This window comes from Triturus cristatus, chromosome 4_1 (genome assembly GCF_964204655.1).
Source record: "Triturus cristatus chromosome 4_1, aTriCri1.1, whole genome shotgun sequence".
NCBI classification, from domain to species: domain Eukaryota; kingdom Metazoa; phylum Chordata; class Amphibia; order Caudata; family Salamandridae; genus Triturus; species Triturus cristatus.
In genome coordinates this window covers 394,809,864-394,835,564 of record NC_140585.1, presented here as the reverse complement: position 1 = coordinate 394,835,564, position 25,701 = coordinate 394,809,864, and the positions used below count along the sequence as shown (strand labels likewise).

Below are 25,701 nucleotides of genomic sequence, written 5' to 3'. Positions count from 1 at the left end.
GGTCCCAAGAGCTCATCTGCCTGATAACACTGAAAAGTACAGGCAGTGGGTGACCATCAGTGGCCATAGTGTGGAGGCTCTGAGAGACACCGGATCCAGTGTGACAGCTGTCAGTTGTCCGCTGGTGTCTGAGGAGCAGGTGGTCCCAAACGCATTCTAATCAGTAGTTGCCACCGACAATTCAGAGTGCCTCTAAAAAGTGGCACAGTTTACCTTTGAGTGGGAGGGGGTCTCAGGTACCTTTCAAGTAGCTGTGAGGCCAGCCATGCCTGTTGACTGTCTGCTAGGCAATGATTTGGAGAGCTCACCTTGGGCAAAGGTGGAGCGGAGGTCTCATTTAGAGATGTTGGGTTTGCCTGAGTAGGCGTGTGTGACCACTCGGTCAATGACAGCTGGTAAGGGCATTAAATAGGCCCTGGAGCCTGAAAGAGTGGCCCAGGTGCCTGCCGGAAAGAGAAGCGGCAGGGGGCACGGGAAACCGGCCCCCAAAGTTCCCACGGTCTAGGAGGAGGCAGACCTTAAGGGGGATGCCCTGGAGCCTATAGGGGAACAGGTGGCTGAACTGGGGGACCGGCCTGAGCTGACCCATTGGCAGCAAGAAGGAGGGCCCTCCAGGGAGGAATGCTGCAAGGAGCAGCAGAAGTGCCCTTCTCTTGTTGGTTTGCGGCAACAGGCTGCAAACCAGGTAGCAGGTGATCAGTCTGGATCACATTGGTTATACTGGGAGAACGATCTCCTGTATGGCGAGTCGAAGGTTGCTGAGCCTGGGTCAGCCCGTGTGCTGGTGGTACCCCAGCGCTTCAGAGCCTTCCTACTGGGTCTGGCTCATGTGCCTTTGGCAGGACATTTGGGGCAAGACAAGACCTTTGAACGGCTTGTCACCCACTTTTACTGGCCCCAAATGCGTAAAAGTTCTGATGCTCATTGTAGGTCTTTCCAGGCAAGTGGTAAGATTGGGAGGAAGTGTAAGGCTCCTCTACAACCTTTCCCTGTGGTCAGCACCCCCTTTGAGAGGGTAGGTATTGACATTGTGGGGCCTCTGGATCCCAAGACAGCCACGGGCAACAGGTTCATCCTGGTCTTGGTGGACCATGCCACCCTGTACCCGGCAGCCATCCCTCTCTGGACTGTGACGGCCCCCGTGGTGGGTCGTGCGTTGATGGGGATTTTCTCCCGTGTGGGGTTCCCCAGAGAGGTGGTGTCCGACTGTGATACCAACTTCATATCAAGGTATATGTAGTGCCTGTGGCAGCAGTGCGATGTTACCTATAAGTTCACCACTCCTCACCACCTCCAAGGTAATGGGTGGGTTGAGAGATTCAATCAGACCCTGAAGGGCATGATTTTGGGTCTTGGTGAACTCATTAGGTGTAAGTGGGACGTCCTCTTACCATGCCTTTTGTTTGCTTGCAGAGAGGTGCCCAAGAAGTCCTTAGGGTTCAGTCCCTTTGAATTGCTGTACGGCCATCCTTTAAGAGGACTTCTGTGTCTGGTGAAAGAAGGCTGGGAGAAAGCTCCCAGTAAACCTCTCCAGGATGTGTATAGCTACATGCTGGCCTTCAGAAACCAGACTAAGCGCTTCGCTCAGGCGACTCTAGAAGCCAGCCAGGAGGAGATGAAACATTGGTATGATCAGAATGCCACTCTGATCGAGTTTCAGCCTGGACAAGAAGTATGGGTCATGGCCCCAGTGGAGCCTTGTGCGCTCCAGGATAAGTGGACTGGTCCCTTTGAGGTGGTGGAGCGCAAGAATAATGTCACCTACTTGCTGGACTTGCAGTCTCCAAGGAACCCTTTGCGGGTCCTGCATGTGAACCGTCTGAAGCCCCACTTGGAGAGGTCCGAAGTGGGCATGCTCCTAGCAACAGATGCTGGAATGAAAGACGAGACTGAGCCTCTTCCTGACCTCCTGTCTGCAAAAGAGCACGATGGGTCAGTGGACAGTGTATCACTCTCCCCCGCCCTGACTCCCGAACAGCAGAGTGACTGTCGTCAACTGTTCTGACAATTTGCTGCTATGTTCTCCCTGACCCCTGGTGTCACTCAGTGGTGTGTCCATGACGTGGACACTGGGGACAGTCCTCCTGTGAAGCACAAAATTTAGAGAGTGACTGACCGGGTCAAGGCTTGCATCAAGGAGGAAGTCTCCAAGATGTTAGAGCTAGGGGTGGTTGAGCCCTCAAACAGCCATTGGGCTAGCCCAGTGGTCTTTGTCCCAAAGGCTGCTGCACCCGGTGCCACGCCAGAACTCCGGTTCTGTGTGGACTAATGAGGGCTCAATTTGGTCACCAGGACTGACGCGCACCCCATCCCCAGAGGTGATGAGCTCATCGATCGGTTGGGAGGTGCCTGGTACATCAGTACGTTTGATTTAATATCTGGGTACTGGCTGATTGCCTTAACAGATGGGGTAAAGGAGAGGTCAGCATTCTCAACACCAGGGGGGCACTACCAATTCCGGGTGATGCCCTTTGGGTTGAAGAATGCCCCTGCCACCTTTCAGAGGTTGGTCAACCAGGTGCGGCTGGACTGGAGGATTTCAGTGCCGCCTACCTGGATGACATTGCAGTGTTCAGTGCCACTTGGGAGGAACATCTGCGCCCCCTCTGGGAAGTGTTGAAGGTTCTGCAGGGGGCAGGCCTCCCGATCAAGGCGAGTAAGTGCCAGATCGGGCCGGGTTCTGTGGTGTACTAGGGACACCAGGTAGGGAGCGGCCAGGTGGCACCCCTACAACCCAAGATTGATACCATTCTGTCTTGGGAACCCCTCAAGACCAAAACAGAGGTGAGAGCCTTTTTATGACTCACCAGGTATTACAGGAGATTCGTCAAGGGTTATGGCTCCATTGTTGCCCCCTTGACAGAGCTGACTTCCAGGAAGCATCCCAGGAAGGTGAACTGGACTGACGCCTGCCAGAAGGCTTTTGATGCCCTGAAATCTGCCATGTGCACAGCCCCCGTGCTTCAGGCGCCCAACTTCTGAAGGGAATTAATTGTGCAGACAGATGCGTCAGAGCATGGTGTGGGGGCTGTGCTCTCACAGCTGAATGAGGAGGGTCTAGACCAACCTGTAGCCTTCATTAGTAGGAGGTTACTTTCATGGGAACAGAGGTGGAGTGCAATTGAGCGTAAGGCATTTGCCGTCGTCTGGGCTCTGAAGAAGCTGAGACCATACTTGTTTGGGACTCACTTCCGGGTTCAGACAGACCACAAGCCCCTCAGATGGTTGATGCAAATGAGGGGTGAGAATCCAAAGCTGTTGAGCTGGTCCATTTCCTTACAGGGAATGAACTTCACGGTGGAACACCGCCCTGGTACAGAACATGCCAATGCTGATGGGCTGTCCAGATTTTTCCACATTAGTGAAGAGAACCCCCAAGAGGGTGGGTAGTTCTCCCCACATTTCAGCTGGAGGGGACACGTGTTAGACCTGGCACCGTTGGTGTGGCTTTCCCTTCCATTTTTTGCTGTTGCCTCCTATGTTTTTGCTGTGTGTTGGACTATGTTTTGCTGGTCTAAATGCTTTGGGCACTTTGCCACTGCTGTTCAGTGCCAAAGTGCAAGTGCTTCCTTTGTAAATTGTTGTTATGGATTAGTGATTCCATAATTGGCATATTTGATTTACTTGTCAGACCCTAGTATAGTGCACTGTGTGTGCCCTGGTCCTGTACATCAAATGCTGCTAGTGGGCTGCAGCACTGACCTTGCCACCCATAGAAGCAGCCTGTAAAATGTAACTCTCCCTGCCATTGCAGAGCCTGTGTGCAGTCTGGGACTGCCATGTCGACTTGGCAAGTGCACACACTTGCCAGTCTCTAAACCTCCCCTTTCTACATGTTAGTCGATCCTAAGGTAGGCCCAAGGTACCCCTGTGGGCAGGGTGCATTGTATGTGAAAGGTAGGACATGCCCTGATGTGTGTTGCATGTCCTGATTGTGAATTACTGCCAACTTTGTTTTTCAATATTGGAAGGCTACCTGTTCCCACAGGACAGAATGGGAAGTTTGTTTATAGCATCTTATAAACATAACTTGCCCAAGGAACAAGGTGTAAAAATAAAGTTCAGTATGCCTGAACTCAGAATGTTAAAATGCATCTTTTAGTGAGGGTGATTTTTACATTGTGTTTGAAAATACCACTTTTAGAAAGTAGGTATTTTCTTGCCTAACCATCCAGTGTGCCTCTGCTAGGGTTGTGTATTGCATGTCTGGCTTTTGGATGACAGGGGCTGGAGAGGGGCAGTGGCTCCAGAAGTCTGATGAGTCAGGGCTGGGCTGAATAGATCTAGGCTGCATTTAGAGTTGGGGGGAGGAGATTTCCTTTTCACCTGAATGGGCCTGGTCTGCCTTCAACAATGCTGTCTCCACCTCCTGCCAGGAAGCTGCACCTGTGAGGACATAACTGGTTTTGGCTGGGTACAGCCCTGCCTTCAGAGAACAAAGGATTTTTGTGTATATAAAGAGGGGCCCAGACCCCAGACTTTTAGATCACTTCTGGGAATCAAGAGAAACCTTTTGCCAAGGAGAAGGGCCGGAGAAGTTGAAGAATGCTGCCCCTGTGCTTTTTGCTGTCTGGGGTTGTCCTGCAGTGGCTACTTGCTGCCAATGAAAGGAGAAAAAGGACTTTGCTGTTTGCTTTGTCATCTGCTTGAGGAAGAAGATCTTCAAGGGCTTGAAACTGAGCTTGCCTCCTGTTCTGAAGTCTCAGAGACACAAAGACTTCACACCTTCTGTCTCTCTGCATCTGGAACAGCTGTTTCAGCTGGCACAGAAGGAAATTGCAACACTGACACCGGGGAGCGACGCCGTAACCTGCACTGAGGCCGTGAGCGCCACTCGTGAAGAGCGTGATGCTCACCCCGACTTGCATCGTAGGCCCGACGCCTGCTGACGCCGTGCCGCATCGACTCCGAAGCCGACATCAAGGCCGCTGCCTACACCAAAGCTGAGGACGCCGCTCGTGAAGTCCCGACCCGCACCGTAGCTCCGACCTCACGGATGCCAGTACTTCATCAACACGGAGCCGATCCTCGACGTGGATGACTCCCGAATCCATCGACCTTGCACCGTCGTAAGGAACAGACGCCTCGCCGCCCTCGTGACGTCACACGCCCTGACACAGTAAGGAACAGACGCCTCAACTCTCCTGTGCCGCATTAAGGAACAGAGGCTTCACCTCTCCTGGGGTCGTAAGAGACCGACACCGCTTGGCGCCAGCGAAGCATCACCTCCCCGACACCGTGCTCCGTCTTTGCTTTCATCGTTTCCAAGGTACTGTTCTTTGTGGGCCCAATGCCGAGCACTTCATGGTTAGCGCCGTACTTTGGGATTTTCGTCTGTCACGACGTTGTAATAACTCGAGGTGGAGTTATTTGTTGCTACAAGATTTATTTGAGTGAATAACCTATTTTTAAGGATATCTTGATAACTGTATTGTGGATTTTTGCCTTTTGGTCTTGTTTTGGTTTAGATAAAGATTATTTATTTTTCTAAACTGGTGTGGTGTCCATTTGTAGTGTTTTCACTGTATTACTGTATGTATTCACAAATGCACAAATACACTGCCTCTAAGATAAGCCTGTCTGCTCATGCCAAGCTACCAAGGGGGTGAGCAGGGGTATTTTAGGAGTGTATCCCCCTTATCCTGACTAGAAGCAAGGGTCCCTATTTGGACAAAGGTGCAAACCGTTCCCAACTAGAGACCCCCATTTCTAACAAAAATCATTCCCTGAAAGAAGATAGGTTATTGATCAGGTAGTTGTATAGGTCAGTGGTTTATAACCTGGGGCCCATGGAGCCCCTGCAGGGCCGTAACACCCACTCAGGTGATCCAGGACTCTTTAAAGAATTAAATATTAGCAGGAAAATAAAATATATTAACTTAAAGTCAACATAAAGTAAAATTTAAATGTGAAAATTTGAAAACACTTTATGAATGTGAACATATTTGAAACTGGAGGCTAAAAATATGTAGGTATTCATATGGGAGCAGCACTAGTACAGCAAATGGAATATAGTGTGGACGATTGCTGGCCTCAATTGAAGCACTGGTATGCACCAACAAAAAGAGAGCATGCATTAGGAGCAACAAAGACAGGGATATGCTAGGGTTCAGCATTTATAAATACAGCTATGTTTTGAAAGCTCTAACCCAGGTGTCTCCAACCAGTCGATCCCCAACACTAGTATCTCATTCACACCTTTAGAGTAGCTCACAGACTTGAGCTCTTTTTTAAATAAGCACAGAGTCATATTTTCCTTTGAAAGTTAAGGCAAGGCTGTGTTTATTTTACATAATATTCATCAAGCTGCAGATGGCAGGGCCTGATAATGAGCAGTGCTCAATCAGATGTATAATCTAGGCTGGGGCACATAGTTATTTAACTCTTAAACAAAAGTCCCTGTTAACTTAATATTGGTGCTGTTACCATAATATTGTTTCCAATGCTTTTAAATGGGATTAAATTAAAATGAAAAGTTACCTTAATAATTAAATTAACACTTCATTTTAATTTTGTCCCATTTCAAAGTGTCTCATTTACATACAGCAGGCCCCTTACTCCCAGTGGCCAATAGAAATCTTGTCATATTTATAACTAAAAAACAGTCATTTTTTTAAATAAGAGAAATTTAAAGTGTAGAAAAATGTTACATATTATGAAAATGTGTGCAGAACATTTTTCTGAACTTTACATTTCTACCATTTAAACAAATGTATTGAATGTGTAGGTCTAACAATTTACCAAACTGCCTAAGTGATGAGAAATCAAATCATTCTACAATGCACTTTATTCTTTTTTTGTACATTTTATTCTGATTTTAGAAAACGTTTTATATGACCGCTGTTCTTAGCAGAGAGATGTTTATTTTATCAGTAGGCTTTCAACTTCTTGCGTAACCTTGAGACAGCTGGCATCTGCTGTGCTGTGTCCGCTTTTATTACCTATGCAATCATTAAAAGAAATTCATTTGAGATATGACAGCATGGTATATGAACAAGAGTAAGAATGTCTCCATGTGCATCCTAATATTGTTTTTAGTAACTTGATAGTCTTAAGGTATTTGCACATTCATATCCTCCTAAATGATGTCTTTAAACATTTTAAAGTGTATCTATTTATAGGTTTTATCTTACTGAGACAAATAGTGTGTATCATCACCACGACTAACACCCTGTGTTTCTAGATATGGTTTATGGTTGGTGTCCTTTCTTAATAGTTCTATATATGTTAGTGTATATGTTTTTAATATGTATACATTATCATAAACATGAATGTTTTTGTATTTTTGCTGTGTCTTTTTAACAATTGTCTTTTATGGATTGTAATAATCCGAATAAAGATTTATTTGATTGATTGTATGTGTGTGTTATACATGTAACTGTGCCACATATGGTGAAATGGATGTCCTGTGCTGCAATTTACATATGACATAGGCTCTCAGTCACCCATACAAATATATCCCATCCATGCGCATACATGTTTATACATTCCGAAAGACCACGCTCCCTGGCACACACGGGAGCCCTGTCCTAGTTCCCTTAGTCAAAGTGTTTTTATTCAAACCATAGTATCTGGCTCTATGGACATTAGGCTTAAAGTCAATGAAGCTGAGTGTGGAGGCGTCTGGTAACAATGCGTGAGATGCTTAGCCTTTGATAGCTCACAATGATTTTCACTCATCAGAAAGAGCTCTCACTACAGAAAAGTTTGGAGAACCCTGCTCTAAACTTCCCATTAAAATTTCGATTTTTACATATTTTTTGTGAGCTAAATAAAATATTTCACAATTGTGTTTTTGTTTGATATATACTTGTTTTTTTGTATTGTTGTTAAGTTCATGTTGCAGAAATCGCTTTGGCAGTTGTTACCGACTTCAAGTAGTCGGTTAGTGGGGGTCCACAGAAGTCAAGAGGTCTGGTCTAGGTTGTTCACATCAAAACCTAATTTCTTGACATTGTTTTGATGTGGCCATATTTTAAGAATTCAGGTTGACCATCCAATTCCTCAAGGGAGTTTTGGCCAGTCCTATGTCCACCATAATCTGCAGAGAACAAAATGACCCACACATAGGCTTGCCGGTGATACAACAAAAGCATTAGGTTTTTTACTATACCAAAGAATATTTGTCTATCTGTTTTAGATAGAGTCCTATTAATATTATGGTGCTGGCTACCTACATATGAATCATGAAAACATTCCTTCTACTTGTGCTTCAACATCAGAGAGCAAGGCCCCTTCTTATTCTTCCTTTGGTTTTTTTACTCTATCTATCTTGATACTCAGTATGCATCAGTTTTGCAATCCCTACACTGGGCATTGGTTGAATTACTAGTCTTGTATTCCTGAAGAAAAGACCTCTCACAACACAGGAATTTCTAGGCGTATCTTGAAAGATGCCACTTTTGACTCTGACTTCAAGTGTTCAGTGCTCAATTTTCTTACAACAAATGATTCCATCTACACAACTGATGAACCTTGGCTAGGCACTACAGACACATAATCTCTCCTGTTTCCAGACCGACCACTTTAGTTAGTGCCGATTTTATGAGGTGTCATTCATGTTCTGTGATTTCTACCTCTGTTGCCTTTATCAGTGGCCCCCCCCCCCCCGATGTCTGGAAATGGGACTGTAGGTGCTCAGGTAGGAACTGAGAGGCATTTGGTACTCTTGCAACTGGAGAGCCCACTTGTCTGTGAAGGTGGTTGAAGTACAGATGGTTTATTGTCTGGGAACACTTTGAAGAGATTTAAGAATAAAAGTCCACATCACCCTGTGCAACTGCCATTGTATGTCATTATTCCTATTGTCCCTGTATGTTGCCCTGTTTTATGGCACTGGACTGTGGGGCCCCAGAGCTTGAAGACCATCAAACTAGAAATTGGTGATTTTCTGGGACAACCTTTGTTGTGCCCTGGGGCGGGGCCTCCCCAATTGTCTCCTCGCCGCAGACTTTGAGCCCCATTGTGTTTGTTGAATCTCAGTGCTTGTAAAGTATACTCCGGTAAACTTGAGTAGTCTTCAAGTAACTTCATTGGCAACTGTGCATAGCACAGATCTTAAAGTACATCTTATCACTGCAACATTCAAAGGTAACTGTCTTCCCCAAGAACTACCATTCTCCTTAGTTCCATCTTACCTCACCGTGATGTAAGATACATTCCAGACGTGGAATGCATCAACCCACACATCCCCCTCCTGTATATAAAGAACAGTGAGAGAAAAACAACTATATACAATGTATATTACAAAAATAAAATAACAAAATTAACACCGCACAAAATCTCTGAATTTGTAAGGAGTGTGAATTACTCTTCCCATTCTACCCAATCTCCTTGTACCAGTTTCCACTTGCTCCTGTATTTCCGCAGATGTGTCAAAAGCTTCCTGCACACCCACTGTCTCTCCCTGATCCATTCCATCTTCAACCTCATCCTCCTACAACCAATCATCAAAAACAGGAGATCCACCAACATCCTCCTCTTGTGCTTTTTCAATGTTTTTACATTTTGCAATACGGTAGTCACTTAACCTTGCTGAGTTCCTCAAACATTCTACTACTTTTAGCGGTGCAGAAAATGCACTCTCCCCTTTAGGTACCTTTCCCCAGTGGCGTAGCTAGGGTGGCGGGGTGGGGGCGGTTTGCCCCAGGTGGCACTATTTTGGGGGTGGACAAAGGCATTCAGATAAGGCTCGGCTGGCTTTCGTGGACGTTCGGGACGGGCAGAGAAGTAATAGGACTTGGGCAATGACCTCTTCTTTTTTGTGCTGGCAGCTGTCCCCCCCCCCCTCTTCCTATTATTCCCTCTCTTTCTGTCTTGCTCCTCACTTACTGAAAACCATGACTTGAAGAAACGGTTCACAACCTCTCTTTCCTTCTTTCATTTAGTTGCTTCCCTATGAAATGGATCCAAAAAAGAAAAACACTCTTGCGGGAAATGCCCTTTTTCTAACATTTTTCTATTCCAAAGTGCAGCGGGATGGAGAGAAATAGAAGGTTTTAAATATGAAAAATAAATACATACCTAAATAAAGCAAGACAGAGTGGTTGCAAAGTGGCCAGATTGGTTTTATTTACACCCAAATACATCAGCATCACTTTAAAGAGTTTGCCAGTGAAGTGCTACTTTTGTTTTCTCGTCTTTCTTTGAACAGCATTGTTGTTCCCAGTTGGGAAAGTGTACCATTACTGGAGGTACTGCAATACCTTGTTGATGGGTGGATTGGAAAACAAAATGTGTACCATGGCTCTGTGTTTATGGATGTGGTCTTTTTAAACCATACTGCTTATTTTGTAAGGATTTAAGCAATGGACATTGCAACGGTTCCCTTCAGGGCCCTCTAGTCATGTCCTTTACTTTTCAGGTAAAACCACTCGCTGATTTCTGAATAGTGAGTGAGAGATCGTTAAGGTAACCATGTTGTTTCTACTTACATTTCACATGCTTTACTTAATCTTGCATTCCCTATAAGTGGTTGCTTTTTTTTTTTTTAGGCAGCATATTACTCTTATCAAGTGTATAATTTGAATTGAGCCATATCCAAGTGTTTATAGCGGGCACAATTAGGTTATAGCTGAAGGCAGTGCGAGTTTCTCTCAGTGGGGAAGTATGGCGTTCAGTGGGGGAGAGGATGTGGCACTATGGCCAGAGCTGTTGAATTTGGAACTGGAGAACCGGGTTCAGCCTTCATGACCAGTCCACCAGACCACTCTACTGAGAGAGCACATTGCCATGCCCCACTAGACCTTAGAAGGCTTGATGTCTTAGCACAAGCAGGTGTACCCTAGTGGTGTCAATTGTGGGTTAACCTTGAAGGCCTGTCCACCACAATCCATACTGAAGTTCATCTCCAGTCTTGGGGCAGCACACCCTAAAGCAACAGTGATCCAGTCGCTGTGACTCTGTCACTGAGGTCACATGAACCTTGAGCTGCTTAGGGCAATGCGAATGGTGTGACCGCACTAGGTACCTATTTCGGGTGGGTGCGTAGTGTTTGCAAGTATATTATGGTTTTAAAAAAACTTGCTGCCTCCAGCAATTTTCAGAAACAATAAAAATGTCCTGATAACTTCGGTGATTAATGTTCTTCCTAGAGAGAGGTCGGAGTTTTGTCTAGTGGAAGGGTTGACTCCTGGAAAGGTAGCACAGAGGGTTAATGTGCCTGCTGCAAAGAACATGTACCATGCAGATCACAAAGTGCACTGCTTTAATGGGGGGACCATGATGAATGGTCATTTAATGTCAGCTGTAGATGATGGATCCCTGAACAGTGTCATGTATGTGCATGTTTGCATTGTGCTGAGGGGATTACCAGGTAATTGTTCACGCAGCTCTATGATGGATGTCACATGCGGTTTTTCTGAGTCCCCAGATAGATCATGCAGTCTGTGTGTTCTCTTTTGTACTGCCAGTCACCGGTGTATTCAACTGTGTAGCCTTGGACCGTGTCATGTATGTGCATGTAACTTGCATGATCGAGGTAACTATTAGTGGCGATACTACGTGTCTCTCGGACCTCTTTCAAGTGCTCGCCGTCCTTTTTCCCCAGCAACCCCCCCTCCCCAGGGGCGGCAAACTGAGGGATAGCCCCGGGCGCCACAAGCTCTAGCTACGCCTCTGCCTTTCCCCTTTTTTTTTTTTACCCAGTCCCCCATTTTTAAATCCTCCACCTTAGTTGCATTCTTTTTTGTCAGAGTTCCTTTTGTAAACTTGTTGTGTTTTAATAATGCTCTCCTTGACCACTTTAGGTGACCATTCCACATGCCTTGTACTGTCCATCCATCCCATGTTGTCTTTTGTGAATGGTTCTCTTCCTCGCATGAGAACAAAAGGGCTAAATCCTGTGAGAGATGGTGTCAATCGATAACCCTACAGCATTTTTTAATTTCTACTTTCCAATTCTTCCTATTTTCACAAGCAATTTGAATAGTTCCTTTGATCACACGATTAAATCGCTCAACAGCGCCATTTCCAGAAGGATGATACACTGAAGTTTTGACATGTTGTACACCATTCCTATTCAAAAACTGCTCAACTTTTGATGCTGTAAAGTGTTTACCATTATCACTTAAAAGCCTTTCAGGCAAACCTTCCTTCGAAAACACATCACTCAGGAATTTAACTACAGTATCCGCATCTGCCTTTTCTACGACCTCTAGCTCGATCCATTTCCTAAAATAGCCTATTAGAACAATAATAAATCTATTTTCACCACTCTTTGACTGCACAGGACCAACAAAATCTACAGCCAATAAATCCCAAACCATTTCAGGACACTCCATGGGTAAGAACTGTCTTTAAACTCTTATCAGAATCTGCACACTCTCTGCACTCCCTTACTGCCCTCTCCACTTCAAGATCAACTCCCGGCCACCAATAAGAACATTTCGCTCTTGTTTTTGTCCTAACAATTCCAAAATGGTCTTCATGACATAAATCCACCACCCTTTTTCTCAATCCAAGTGGAGGTACAATTTTTCCACCTCTAACTACAAATCCTGATTCTACACTCAACTCACTTCTTACCACCAAAAAACTCCTTTCTTCAGCTATGTCAGGTTTCTTCTCTCCCCATCCCTTCAAAATCCTCTCTTTAACCTTTTTGATCAAATCATCCTTCTCATATTCTGAAATCTACTCATTTTTTCCAATCAAATTCATGCTATCCTCTTCTACAATTGCAACTTGATAAACGTCGCCAGTTTGTAAAGTATACTCTGGTAAACTTGAGTAGTCTTCAAGTAACTTTATTGGCAACTCTGCATAGCACATATCTTAAAGTGCATCTTATCACGGCAACATTCAAAGGTAACTGTCTTCCCCAAGAGCTCCCATTCCCCTTAGTTCCATCTTACCTCACCGTGATGTAAGATACATTCCAGACGAGGAATGCATCAACACCACAGTGCTTGAAACCAAAAGACATGCTTAGTTTTTGAAATATTCCTTACAAACATCATAACACGTATTCACTGTTCATGCTTTGCATACACCATTGATGCGCTTCATGGGCTTACCTTTAGCTGTAGAAGAATATTAATGTATTTATAACAATGGTGTAGTGTTAATAATTGAAGAGGCACCACACAAGCAGAGGGGTCCTCCTGTTTAATGCAGCAAAGGAAGCTCCAATCACCATCTAGAAAGGCAGTCCTCCACAACAGTACAGAACAAACAACATTTTCAGAGAAGCACATTCCACAAGGACTACCAGATCGCCAACCCCAGATACCACACATGGCAATTGCGAGATAAAGAATAGCTTCTGCCCACAGAGGATTACAAGGGTGGTCCTATACCTCACTTTCTACTTTGTCCCGGGCTGTCTGAGGGGAATACATGGGTCTCCCCACCAGAGTAGGTTCCTGGAGCATGGGTCCAGCCATCTTTTTTTGTAGAAAGTGGTCCCCAAAAAGGGTTAAGGGATGCAACAAAGAAATGCCCTTCCCAAGAGACCTTTTCTAGAGTAAACTCTTCACTAGTCTAGTTGGCAGGAATCTGAACATTTGTAGAATACCCAGACTGCTTATCTTCCAGGACATGGAAATTGAAGTTGGGCCTTCCTCCCTGCTAACTGTACCTGTCCAGACCCAGAACTCTGTGGGTTCTGCAACTGCTTATACACTAGTAGGCCAAAGACACCCCCCGCATTTTGAAACCTTCGCTACTTCTCACCAGCAACAAGAGGATGGCAGCCCCAAGAAACTATTGCTGCAAGTGCCAGTCAGGTGAGTGGGGTCTGCTCGTGAATGCACTTCATGAACCGACTTGTATCGTTTCCTTCTTCAAGAGGCTGTACTGCTCTGGCTGCGGTCCAGCACCCAGTTAACTTGCGAGCATGCTGGATCAAGTCTTGTAAACATTGCTGCAGGCCAGATTTCAGACTGCCACAATTCATTGGAGTTGGGTCCTCCAAAGTGAGATGCTGCTTAGCTTAAGGTGTATTTGTAAAGTGCACCTTCACCCAAGGGTATCTTGGCGCTGAATAACAGGTGTTTATTGTTATCCAGCTGAAAGGTGCTCATTTTATCGACCTCAGAATGCTTAAAGTCTGAGCGTATCTGCTGGGATTTGAACCTGTGACCATGAGGGTGAATACAGACCGCTACAGTGAATGCAGCAGTCCACTAAGCCACCAGATCCGGCTTTAACTGGAGCCCTTATGGGCCTCCAGCTCTTGATATTCTCTTAATTAGTTAGTGACTCCAATGTACTGAAGTTTAATGAACTGACTCCAATTTACTTATAAGTGGGAGTCAGCCCCATCTTCCTCGCCACAGCAATGAGTCACGGTGTTCCGCCATGGGCTGAGCCCTAAATGGCCTTTGCACTAACAAACCAGATGCGGCTCGAGGCGTGTGCTCACTACTTTCCCTGCTATCACACAACACTGCATGCACTTATAAAGAAGTCTCCGGGCTATGTTTCACTGCAAGGAAGGGCTAATGTGCACATAACGCAGTGCATGCTATGAAAACTGCATACATTTGGTTAAGTATTTTCTGTTAAATGGCCTAAATCTGTCACAAACTGCTTCGAAGTACATCTTGACAATACTCCTGGTGGGGTGCCTCCACAGGCTTCTGTTTGTATTAATTGCATTGGTGATTGTTTTTTTGGTACAGGAAAGTGGGTGACATTAGCATAAACCACAAACAACGTCACTGCGGTGGCCTCCATCCAACCTACTTCTGCAGCGCCTCAGCTCATGAGGAACTGACAACTCTTTTTAAATTGTTTGCAGCAAACCCGTTATTTCATGTTTTTGGTGGTTTCGTTTTTGAATTTGCACTGAAGTACGTATTTCCCGATGGTACACGTTTTCCATAGTGTCGCAGAAAGGAGCTTATTTTCTTCACTTCTGTCACTTAAAGACATTTTCAGAAGACGTCGTTCTGCCTTCATTTGTGATCCGGACTCTACGTACTTCAGACGGTTAAAACGGAAGCGTTCTGAGGTAAGTGTCGCGGGCCTTCCGACTGATCATTTAAAAACACACGCCACATCCTTCGCTGCGTGTCAACCTTGGATTATGCAGTGGTTTTGAATTTCATATGTGGATATCAAAACGAACCACTCAAAAGTCACGTCTTTCCTCCATACTCTGAATCCTGGCTACAGTTCGAGTCGGACAGGTCCATTGTGCCCCTGCGCTCTTTCCTGCACGCACACAGCACAACACAACGGCCGACGTGACATTCTTCGTGTTTGTTGTTGGGTGAAGCGTGCTCAGGGTGACAAAAAGGCACATTTATTTATGTCGTGTACTTGCCGTCTAATAGTCGAAGAAGGAAACCACTGTAACGTTTAATAAAAACTCACACTGAACATGAATACACTGCAGGACACCATACTGGGAATATTGAATGTAGTCCTGCACATTAACATGAAAAGCTTTGTCTAATTGCTCCGTTCTGCACAGCTGCACTTCCTTGCATCTCCGTTCACACATGCTTAGTTCAACCACAAATATTTCTTTATGGCGCTTGTGCAGTTCAAACAAGCTTTGCAGGGAATATATTTCTCTGATTACTCACTATTTTACGGTTCAATTAACTTGATGGAGACGCTAATTGAGAGGTATAATAATAAGACAGAGGAATATCTTTCAATGCTTACTTTGCAAAACATCTTATTACCTCCTTCCGCCCACTCTAAGCTTTGGGCTGCTGGTAAACAGTTGTCAGTGCTTTGCTGCCTTTGGTCTGCTGGTAAACAGTTGTCAGTGCTTTGCTGCCTTTGGTCTGCTGGTAAACAGTTGTCAGTGCTTTGCTGACTTTGGTCTGCTGGTAAACAGTTGTCAGTGCTTTGCTGCCTTTGGTCTGCTGGTAAACAGTTGTCAGTGCTTTGCTGCCTTTGGTCTGCTGGTAAACAGTTGTCAGTGCTTTGCTGACTTTGGGCTGCTGGTAAACAGTTGTCAGTGCTTTGCTGCCAGAGACCACCTTGTGCTCCTTACTATTCTAGAATATATCCCCGCTGGCAAACTGTCTTGCTCTCTTTTACTGTTGATTATTTTTGCATTGTTCCATCGTGTGCAAATGTATAGGAGTGGTTTCTGATTTGTTTTTGATTTGTTTCTCTGTAGATCTTCAAAACAGTTTTTTTAATCAAATGCTGAGCATAATCATTGCTTCATGTTTAAAAAAAAAAAAAATATATATATATATATATATATATATATATATTCACTGAAAAAACCATAGGTTTCAGGCCTGATATAGTTAGGAATTAGCATTTAAAAAAACCTTAGAAATTCACTGAAATCATCCAGTGAATGTGGTTTGGTTCGTTATTTAAATATGTATTATATATATATAGCAATTTGCATTGAAGAATGAGTGGATATATAAATATAAATATCTCAATGGAGGTTTTAGTAGCAGTGTGATTGACTGTTTACTTGACTAATTTATAGTGTCTCACTAAATATATTGGATAGTGACTAAACTGTGTGAATATCTGTATCACTTTGTCAGTTGTATATACTGCTGCACCAGTTGGTTACTAGCTACGTGAAAGTCTATATTATATATTGATTAGTTAACTGAGTAATTGTATGGGAGAGTGAATGTGTGTGTGGTTCGGTGGGGGTGGTGTGACTGCCCAAAGATGTGTGAATAGTTGATTCAGTAGGTATATGAAGTTAAAAATACATGTTATAACAGTTGTTTGGGTGAGTGAATATCTTTATGGGTGTGGTGATGAGCCAATACATGTCTCAATGGTACATGTCCAACAAACTAGGAAAACAAAAGCCAGTGTATGTGTCAGTTGTTGTATATAAATAAGTATATATATGACTCAGTGATTGTATGAGTGACAGTATGGATAACTGTATACTTGTAATAGTGTTTTTATAACGCACTAAGTATGATTTATAGTCTATATGAATAGATGAAGTGGTGTTTTTATAAGTGTATAGGTAAGTAAAAGTAAGTATGATCCATTGTTTGCATAAGTGAGTAGGATGACTTCATAAGTGATTAGGATGTGTGCTGGTGTGTAATGTCGATATAGGTGTATAAGTGATAGTGTTCTATTGATCATTGACAGCATGTATGAGTGAATCTATAGGTAAGTGATTAGATGTGTGTATAGATCTAGGAATCACTGAGTGGGTGTTTAGAAACTTGTATTGGTGTGTAATGGTTTTAAATCTGGCACTCTATATTTTACAGTGAGTGATGAAAGGTTATACTAGTGTATGATGAGGTGTATCTGATTGTCACGTGGATGATGCCATCAGTGATGTCATTTGAGATGTCATCAGTGATGTCACTGACCATGTCATGAATGATGTAATAGGTGACATCATCAGCAGTGGATTGCGGGCGCGCGAGATGTAGTTAGTACAACCAACTATATCGGAGGGATTTCAATGGTTTTGTTCGAGTGAAATGTCCAGCTAACTATAACACCCCTAAAACCTATGTTTTTTTCAGAGAATTTCTAAGGTTTTTTAAATGCTAATTCCTAACTATATCATACCTGAAACCTATGGTTTTTTTTCAGTGAATTTCAAAGGATTTTTAAATGCTAATTCCTAACTACATCAGGCCTGAAACCTATGGTTTTTTCAGTGAATTACAAAGGTTTTTTAAATGCTAATTCCTAACTATATCAGGCCTGAAACTTATGGTTTTTTCAGTGACTTTCAAGGGTTTTGTAAATGACAATTTTTAATGTATTAATTGTTATACTGATTTTTTTTATACTGATTTACTACATTTTTTAAACTATTTATTTTTAGGTATATTTTTTTTAATTACAATATAATTACATTATACATTACAATACAAAATATACTTTCTGAGAATGAATTACTTTAGTTTAAGTACTTGGCAAATAGGCAACAGACTTTTAAATACAGTAGTTACAGTTGTTGCAATGGGCAACACAATTTCAAACACAAAGCAACATTGAGCTCAATGTGAAATGCAATTAGTTACTTTATGGATTAATTTTCTAACCACAGGACTGGATCCTAGATTCAGTCCTTGGACATCTCCTGTACCCAGTTGAGTAAAAGCGTTTTGGTTACAGTAGTTATTTTTAAGGAATATTATTGTATTTTAAAAGTGGACACTTCAAAATTTTTTCACATAGAATCACCAATGTTATCCTATGGCAGAAAATTCACTTAGCAGGTAAGTAGTGTAATCGTTACTTTTTCTTACTCCGTGGTGGATCCTGGATCTAGCACTAGCCAACCTCCTGTAAACAGTTGAAAGAATGTGTTTAAGTCATACAGACGATTTTTTAGGAATATTTTTAGTTTGTGAAAATAGACACTTAGAAACTTTTCTGCTGAAAACCACACAATGGATTCCTATGGAAGGAAATACAAGTTACTGGTAAGTACGCTTAGAATTACTTTACAGTCAGTGCTGGGCTAAAAGATGCAGCCCTGGGTTCTCTCCTGATAACAGGTGAGTAAATCGGAATTCGTAGTTCGGCTGATTTTAGAGGAATATTTGTACGTTTCAAAAATGGACACAGAAAATTTTCTGCTGAAAACCACAGAATGGATTCCTATGGAAGGAAATACAAGTTACTGGGAAGTACTCTTAGAATTACTTTTCAGGGTCAGTGCTGGGCTAAAAGATGCAGCACTGGGTTCTCTCCTGATAACAGGTGAGTAAATCGTAATTTGTAGTTCGGCTGATTTTAGAGGAATATTTGTACAATGGTGAAGGAAGGGGGAGGGGCCTGAGGTGACGTGTGCAAACACGCCCTGTGGTGCGTTTTAAGTTGGGGAATTAATTACTCTTCAATCCTGAGGTCCCCTGGTGGCCAACTAGCCCACCAGGTACTTCCAGTAGTGCAGAGAGGTATTCAGAGGCCACGCCCCTTTTGACAACACTCTGCAACACAGCTCCATGGCGCGATATTTTTTGGCCTTGGGTGTCCTTGTGAGACCTCCTGAGCAGGCCTAGAGGGTCAGGGTGTTTCTACCCTGCCTCCTTGTCGCGTTTTGCGCCTTTTTTTTCGGTTTTCTTGTGCCTCGGTTCTACCGAGGCACAAGATGGCTGCCAACACTTCCTGATTCAGAGTGTTGGCAGCCAATTAGCATTCAGCCCGTGCACGGCAGGGTACGCGCTGGGTGCGGGGAGGGTGTGCGGATCCTCCGAGGCCATAGATATATATGTAGTTTTAACTGTAATTTTCTCAGGAACTACTGAACGGATTTACACCACTTAAGCAAAAGGCATGAGTCTGAACTGAGGATTACCTCTTTGCCAAATTTGGTGTAATTCCGTTCAGCAGTTCGGGCTGTAGCTGCGTCAACAGGTCCTACGGGAAAATGCATGGGGAAAACGTGTTTTGGGGACCCCCCTTTTTTCTCGGGCCCCCGCTTGACGAATCACCGTGAAATTTTCAGGATAGGAGCGTACTGGAGCTGGCCAAAAGTTTGGAAAATTTCGCGAAGATTCGTCAATCGGCGCCAACGTTATTCCAAATAGAATGTTGCGGATTTCTTATGGAAAATAGGTCCTAACTATATCTACCTACTGGCGACCGCCAGTAGGTATATATATATATATATATGATCAGTTGGTCAACACTCTTCATCCATTGGTCTGTTCAAATGTCATTCACATTCAGCTCCCTCACCACACAAAGGGGTAGTGGGTCAGCACACTTCATCCCTAGGCTGTTTTGCACTGTGGGTGACATCGTTTTCCTGATTACAGGTACACAACTGATTGAAAAAGAGTGCGCTTCAGTGCCAGGGGCTGCGGTGTGACAAGTCACTTTTATATTTATGTATTTATGTTGCCAAGTTGATGTGCATAGTGCACGTTTTTAAGAAAATGCACTCTTGCCAAAACCAGACCTATTGGCTTTGCCAGTGCTTGTTCTATTATATCTAAAATACCAAAGTGCACACTATCTTTGCCTAAAGAGTTTTAGTAAAGCTGCTCTCCTTCGGAAAACATACAAGGAGCTCTCAAGAATGCAAATGAAATTACATTATCCGTGTTTTCAGATTGATAACTGACGAATGTATTACTGGAGTCTACTTAATATCGAATAGTCTTCTATTGGTAATCTCATGCATATGGGGATTTTATTGTTTGGTTGTTTTTTGCACATTGGGCACAGAGTAATTTAGCGAGCTGCCATTTGGAAGAAAGCCGAGCTTGGCACAGCATGGAAGCTGGCATGAGGAGGCAGAGGGTGACACTTTTCCTCCACCACATGTCTGTTGCAACTATCTAGATCAGTGGTTCTTAACTTGTTGACTTCTGTGGACCCCAAATTAGTCACTTTTGTAATCCGGAGACTGCCACTTCATCATTATTAGAATCCAAGGCCTCCCCACTGAGTCATTACTGGAAGCCGAAGACCCCAGCCTAAGCGATTTCGATGATCCTGAACCACAAAAAAAATAATTTAAAATAAAGGAACAAGCATTCAACAAACAACTGCACAAATAATGAAATTGTATTTAATTCACAAGTTAATATAAAACAAATATCAACATTTTAATGGGAAGGATTGAGATTTTCTAAATGTATCTGATGCCCTCCATCACTCATACTATATTCTGATGTATTTGCACTGTTTTCTCTAATTAATATGAGGATAGTAACTTAATTATAGCCTCCACCAATTTTAAATTCCTTCACATTTACATAACGTTTTAAAATTTTCAATATTACATTCTGCGTCTTTATTTAAATGCACTTTATTAATCTGTGAAAATGATTTAATTTTCTAACCAGTCGCCAACCCCTGAGTAGGTGTCAGAGATCAAAGGTTAAGAACCACTGTTCTAGATCTACCGGGGACTTTTCGAAAGTCAACCATTGAATCTACAGAGTGTGGATGCCAAAAGTAGTTTTTAGCACTCCTCAGGTTCATAAATTCTTACCAATTTTGATAATCTTTTGTATTTACTTTTATGATATTTATCGGATTAAATGAAGAGCATAACACACCTCTCACTGACAAGCCATGTCCTTTTTTAACTATCTATAGCAGCAGCCTCATACTTTAGTGATTGTGAAGTCCTTATTCCAGGGAACAAATTTATGAAAAAACATTTGATTGACTGGTGCTCCATTAGAGCAGAGCTCAACCATTTTATTTCATTAAGTCGCCCTGAATTATTGAAAGCGACTTCTGTGAAATCGTTAGCCCAGCCTGCACTAACGAAGGTCGGGGTGTGTTGCGTACAAAGGCTTTGTAGTCGTGATTCCACCTCATGTCTCTGTAATCCACCACCAGACACTTCATTCCTACTTATCTCACTCTTGCAGGTTCTTTTTAGATCTGCTTTCTCCCTCTGTCACTGGTCTTACATCTTTCTCTTCATCTATTGCCCTTTTGTCTTTTTCTCCCTCTTGCTTTTAGCCAAAGTTAGTTCAGATAAAATAAGTGCCCACAAATGAGTGCCACTGGGACTCAACTGCAACCAGCATCACAAATTTAGCAATTTTAGCTTAAATTAAGCAACAAGAGCAATTTAGCAAACTCTCCTTATGGTACAATGTGAATGTTACTTTGTTACAACCATGGTGGCTAGGCTCACAAAACAATAGATGTTCTTTTCATAGAAGGTCTCACATCCAGGAGGCACTGTAAACGATCATGAGGGAGGAGAGTATTGGTCAATTCTGCTGTAAATCCAAGTATGTCCTCCCAGAATTGAAGTATTACTGAACTTCCACACCAGGTTCTAAAAATCTGCCACTGTTTCCCCACACCCTGAGGCATGCAATAGAAGCACCTGGGTAACTTTGTCCTATGCATTTTGGGGGTGAGGTAGATGTGATGAATAAAATTAACTTTTGTGTATCGCAGTCTTATATTGGTGGGCATCACTTTCATGAATCATAGGACATTCCACCAGTTGGCAGTCAATCAATCAATCAATCAATCACTGCATTTGTAAAGCGCGCTACATACCCGAGAGGGTCTCAAGGCGCTGGGGAGGGGGGGGAGCTACTGGTCGAAGAGCCAGGTCTTGAGGAGTCTTCTGAAGGCCAGCAGGTCCTGGGTCTGTCGTAGGATGGTGGGGAGAGTGTTCCAGGTCTTGGCGGCGAGGTAGGAGAAGGATCTGCCCCCGGCGGTGGTTTTTTGGATGCGAGGGACTGTGGCGAGGGCGAGGTTGGCTGAGCGGAGGCTTCGGGTGGGGGTGTGGAAGCTGAGTCGGTTGTTGAGGTAGGTGGGTCCGGTGTTGTGCAGTGCTTTGTGTGCGTGGATCAGGAGCTTGAAGGTGATCCTTTTGTTGACGGGGAACCAGTGCAGGCCTCTCAGGTGGAGTGTGATGTGGCTGCGGCGGGGGACGTCGAGGATGAGTCGGGCCGAGGCATTCTGGATACGTTGGAGTCGTCTCAGGAGCTTGTTTGTAGTTCCTGAGTAGAGGGCGTTCCTGTAGTCGAGTCTGTTGGTGATGAGGGCCTGGGTAACGGTTTTTCTCGTGTCGAGGGGGATCCATTTGAAGATCCTGCGGAGCATACGGAGGGTGTTGATGCAGGACGCGGAGACGTCGTTGACTTGCCTGGTCATGGAGAGAGTGGAGTCGAGGATGACCCCCAGGTTGCGTGCGTGGTCCGTGGGTTCCGGGGCTGTGCCTAGTGACGTGGGCCACCAAGAGTCGTCCCAGGCTGATGGGGTGGGTCCGAGGATGAGGACCTCTGTCTTGTCTGAGTTCAGCTTCAGTCTGCTGTCCTTCATCCAGTCGGCTACGGCCTTCATTCCTCTGTGGAGGTTAGCTTTGGCGGTGTGGGGATGTTCGGTGAGGGATATGATCAGCTGGGTGTCATCGGCGTAGGAGATGATGTTGTGTTGTCGTGCGACGTGGGCGAGGGGGGCCATGTAGGTATTGAACAGCGTCGGGCTGAGGGAGGATCCCTGTGGGACGCCGCAGATGATCTCGGTGGTTTTGGAGCGGAACGGTGGGAGGCGGACGCTGTGGGTTCTGCCGGAGAGGAAGGATGTGGTCCAGGCCAGGGCCTTCTCTTGGATACCGGCGTCATGGAGGCGTGCTGATGGGGTGCGGTGGCAGACCGTGTCAAAGGCTGCTGATAGGTCCAGGAGGATGAGCTTTGATCTCGGCATGCTTCCAGCTTTCTGGGAAGGTTGCTGTCTCGAAGGAACAGTTGATTGTTTTCCGGAGGTGGGGCGCGATGGTTGCGCTGGCTTTGTTGAAGACGTGGTGAGGGCAGGGGTCCGATGGGTATCTGGAGTGGATGGAGTTCATGGTTTTGATGGTGTCTTCGCCGCTGACGCTGGACCAGACGGTCAGGCGACTGGTGCGAGTGGTAGTCGCAGGGGTGGTGGACTCGGTGGTGGGTGCGGGGGGGTCGGAGTTGAAGCTGTCGTGGATGTCGGTGATCTTGCGGTGGAAGAAGGTGGCTAGGGAGTCGCACAGGTCTTGAGATGGCAGGATGTCGTTGGTGTTGGAGCTGGGGTTGGAGAGTTCTTTCACGATGCTGAAGAGCTCTTTGGTGTTGTGTGCGTTGTTGTCTAGGCGGTCCTTGAGGCGGTCTTCTTGGCGGTCCTGATGAGTTGGTGGTGTCTGCGGGTGGTGCTCTTGAGGGCTGTGTGGTTGTCTGGTGTTCGGTCGTGGACCCATTTCTTCTCCAGCTTCCGACAGGTGTGCTTGGAGATCCGGAGGTCCTCAGTGAACCAGGCGGCTTTCTTGTTGGTGTGGTTGGTTGTAGAGGTCTTGAGAGGGGCGAGGGTGTTGGTGCAGTCGTTGATCCACTGTGTGAGGTTGGTCGCGGCGGTGTCTGGGTCGGTGGGGTCGGTGGGTGGTCTCAGGGCGAGGGCGGGAGTCAGTTGGTCCTCGGTGACCTTGCCCCAGCAGTGGCGTGGTAGCTGTTGGGTGCGGTGGTGTGTGGTGGGTTTTCTGAAGGTGAAGTGGACGCATCTGTGGTCGTTCCAGTGTGGTTCGGTGGTGTGGTTGAAGGAGACGTGGGGGCTTGCGGAGAAGATGGGGTCGAGCGTGTGTCCAGTGGCGTGAGTAGGTGTCGTTACGAGCTGTTTGAGTCTGAGGTTGGCGAGGTTGGCGATCATGGCGGTGGAGTTGGCGTCGTTGTTGTTCTCGAGGTGGAAGTTCAGGTCCCCAAGGAGGATGTAGTCCGTGGAAGCGAGGGCGTGGGTGATGATGAGGTCGGCGATGGTGTCACTGAACTGTGGGCGGGGTCCGGGAGGTCTGTAGATGAGAGTTCCTCTGAGGGTGGTGTTGGGGTCGGTGTGGATCTGGAAGTGCATGTGCTCGGCGGTGGTGAGGGTGTCATCGGTGTTCGTTGAGATTTTGATGGAGTCTTTGTGGATGATGGCGATTCCTCCTCCCACTCAGTTGGTGCGGTCTCTGCAGGAGATCTTGTAGCCCTGTGGGATGGCTATGGCGATGTCTGGTGCTGAGGTGGCGTTCAGCCAGGTCTCCGTCAGGAAAGGGACGTCGGGGGCGGTGGAGTCTAGGAGGTCCCGATGGCGTGCTTGCGAGCGGAGCGGGTGTTGAGGAGGATGCAGCGGAGGTGGTTGGGTTCTCTGGCTGGTGGTGTGGAGGGTTGGATGCTGGTGAATCTGCAGTTCCGGCAGGTGAAAGGTCCCTGGGTGTGTTTCGGGGTGGCCCAGTAGCAGGGTTGGTCTCGTCTGGTGTTGAGTGCGTGGAGGGTGCTTGCGTCGTAGTGTAGTGTGGTGTTGCGGGGGGTGCGGGGTCCAGGGGTTCTGGCGCTGGGTGTGGTCCAGGCGTGGACAGGTGCAGACGGGCTTGCATTAGGCGGGCCTTCGGAGCGCCAGCGTCGCGCCCGCTGCGCGCGTCCACTGCGCGGCCGCTTTGCGGCCTCCATATGAGGGCAGAGGGAGGGAGGAGGGAGGGAGGAGCATCTGGGAGGTGGGAGCGGGCGGCCAATGGGAGTGAAGGGGTGGGGCCGCAGGGGCTCGGCTACGGGGGAAAACCCGGGGAAAAAACGGCGGGAAAAGACGGCGGGAGAGGGACAATAGAGCACAGGGGTACAGAAAGCAAAACACAGGGGGACAGAATGAAAAAACAAAGTGGCACAGAAAGCCAAGCGCAGGGGTACCGAATAGAAAAGGGAGCGAGCAGTCAGGCGGCAAAAGCGGCAACGGAGGTTCAACCCACAGGGGGCTGCGTGGCGGATGGGGGGAGCGTCCTGCCTGGTGACAGGGTCGAGATCTCCAGTCCAATCCCCCACCATTATTTGAGTACCTCAAGGATAATGTCGGACTGTTACAACAGTGCTTAATATAATCAGGTAATAGCCTTCCTCTGATGACCAGGAGTCAACACGACAGTGTTGGTGTAGGGTAGGGTACATCCTGAGCTGAGCCCCATATTTATTTCATTACTTGGGATAGGGCCTTGAACAGTAGGAATTGCCCGCAACCCAGATCATACATTTCTGTCTTGACAAATGCACTTTACTGACCAGATTGTCCCATACCTCCAAACCTGCCTCTGTCCAACTCTTAGTTTGGTACACGGACTTCAAAGCCATACTCTTGGGTAGAAACCATATGGGCAACTCAGGCGCTGATGGGATTGACCTTGGTTGTATACAGACATGGGGGCATATTCTCAAGAACGTGTGATAATCATCAAAAAGTAACAACGCCACCTACAACATCACAGTCCATTGTGGGAGTTTTACGCCGTGTTAACCAAGTATTCACAACACGGCGGTAGCATGCGATGTCACCAGATAACGCGTCAAATGGCAG

The 25,701-nt window shown here is 45.5% G+C and overlaps 1 protein-coding gene across 2 annotated transcripts in view; it reads left to right on the top strand.

The window, feature by feature from the left end:
* The first annotated feature begins 14,670 nt into the window (after positions 1–14,670).
* The window catches only part of PARVG (parvin gamma), a 282,942-nt gene continuing 271,911 nt past the window's right edge, over positions 14,671–25,701 (top strand). The window contains exon 1 of one of the 2 annotated variants that reach the window (XM_085652454.1): positions 14,671–14,956. The gene's annotated coding sequence lies outside the window, so the exon portion shown is untranslated. The remainder of the gene's footprint in view (positions 14,957–25,701) is intronic. The other variant, XM_085652453.1, reaches the window with a different exon arrangement.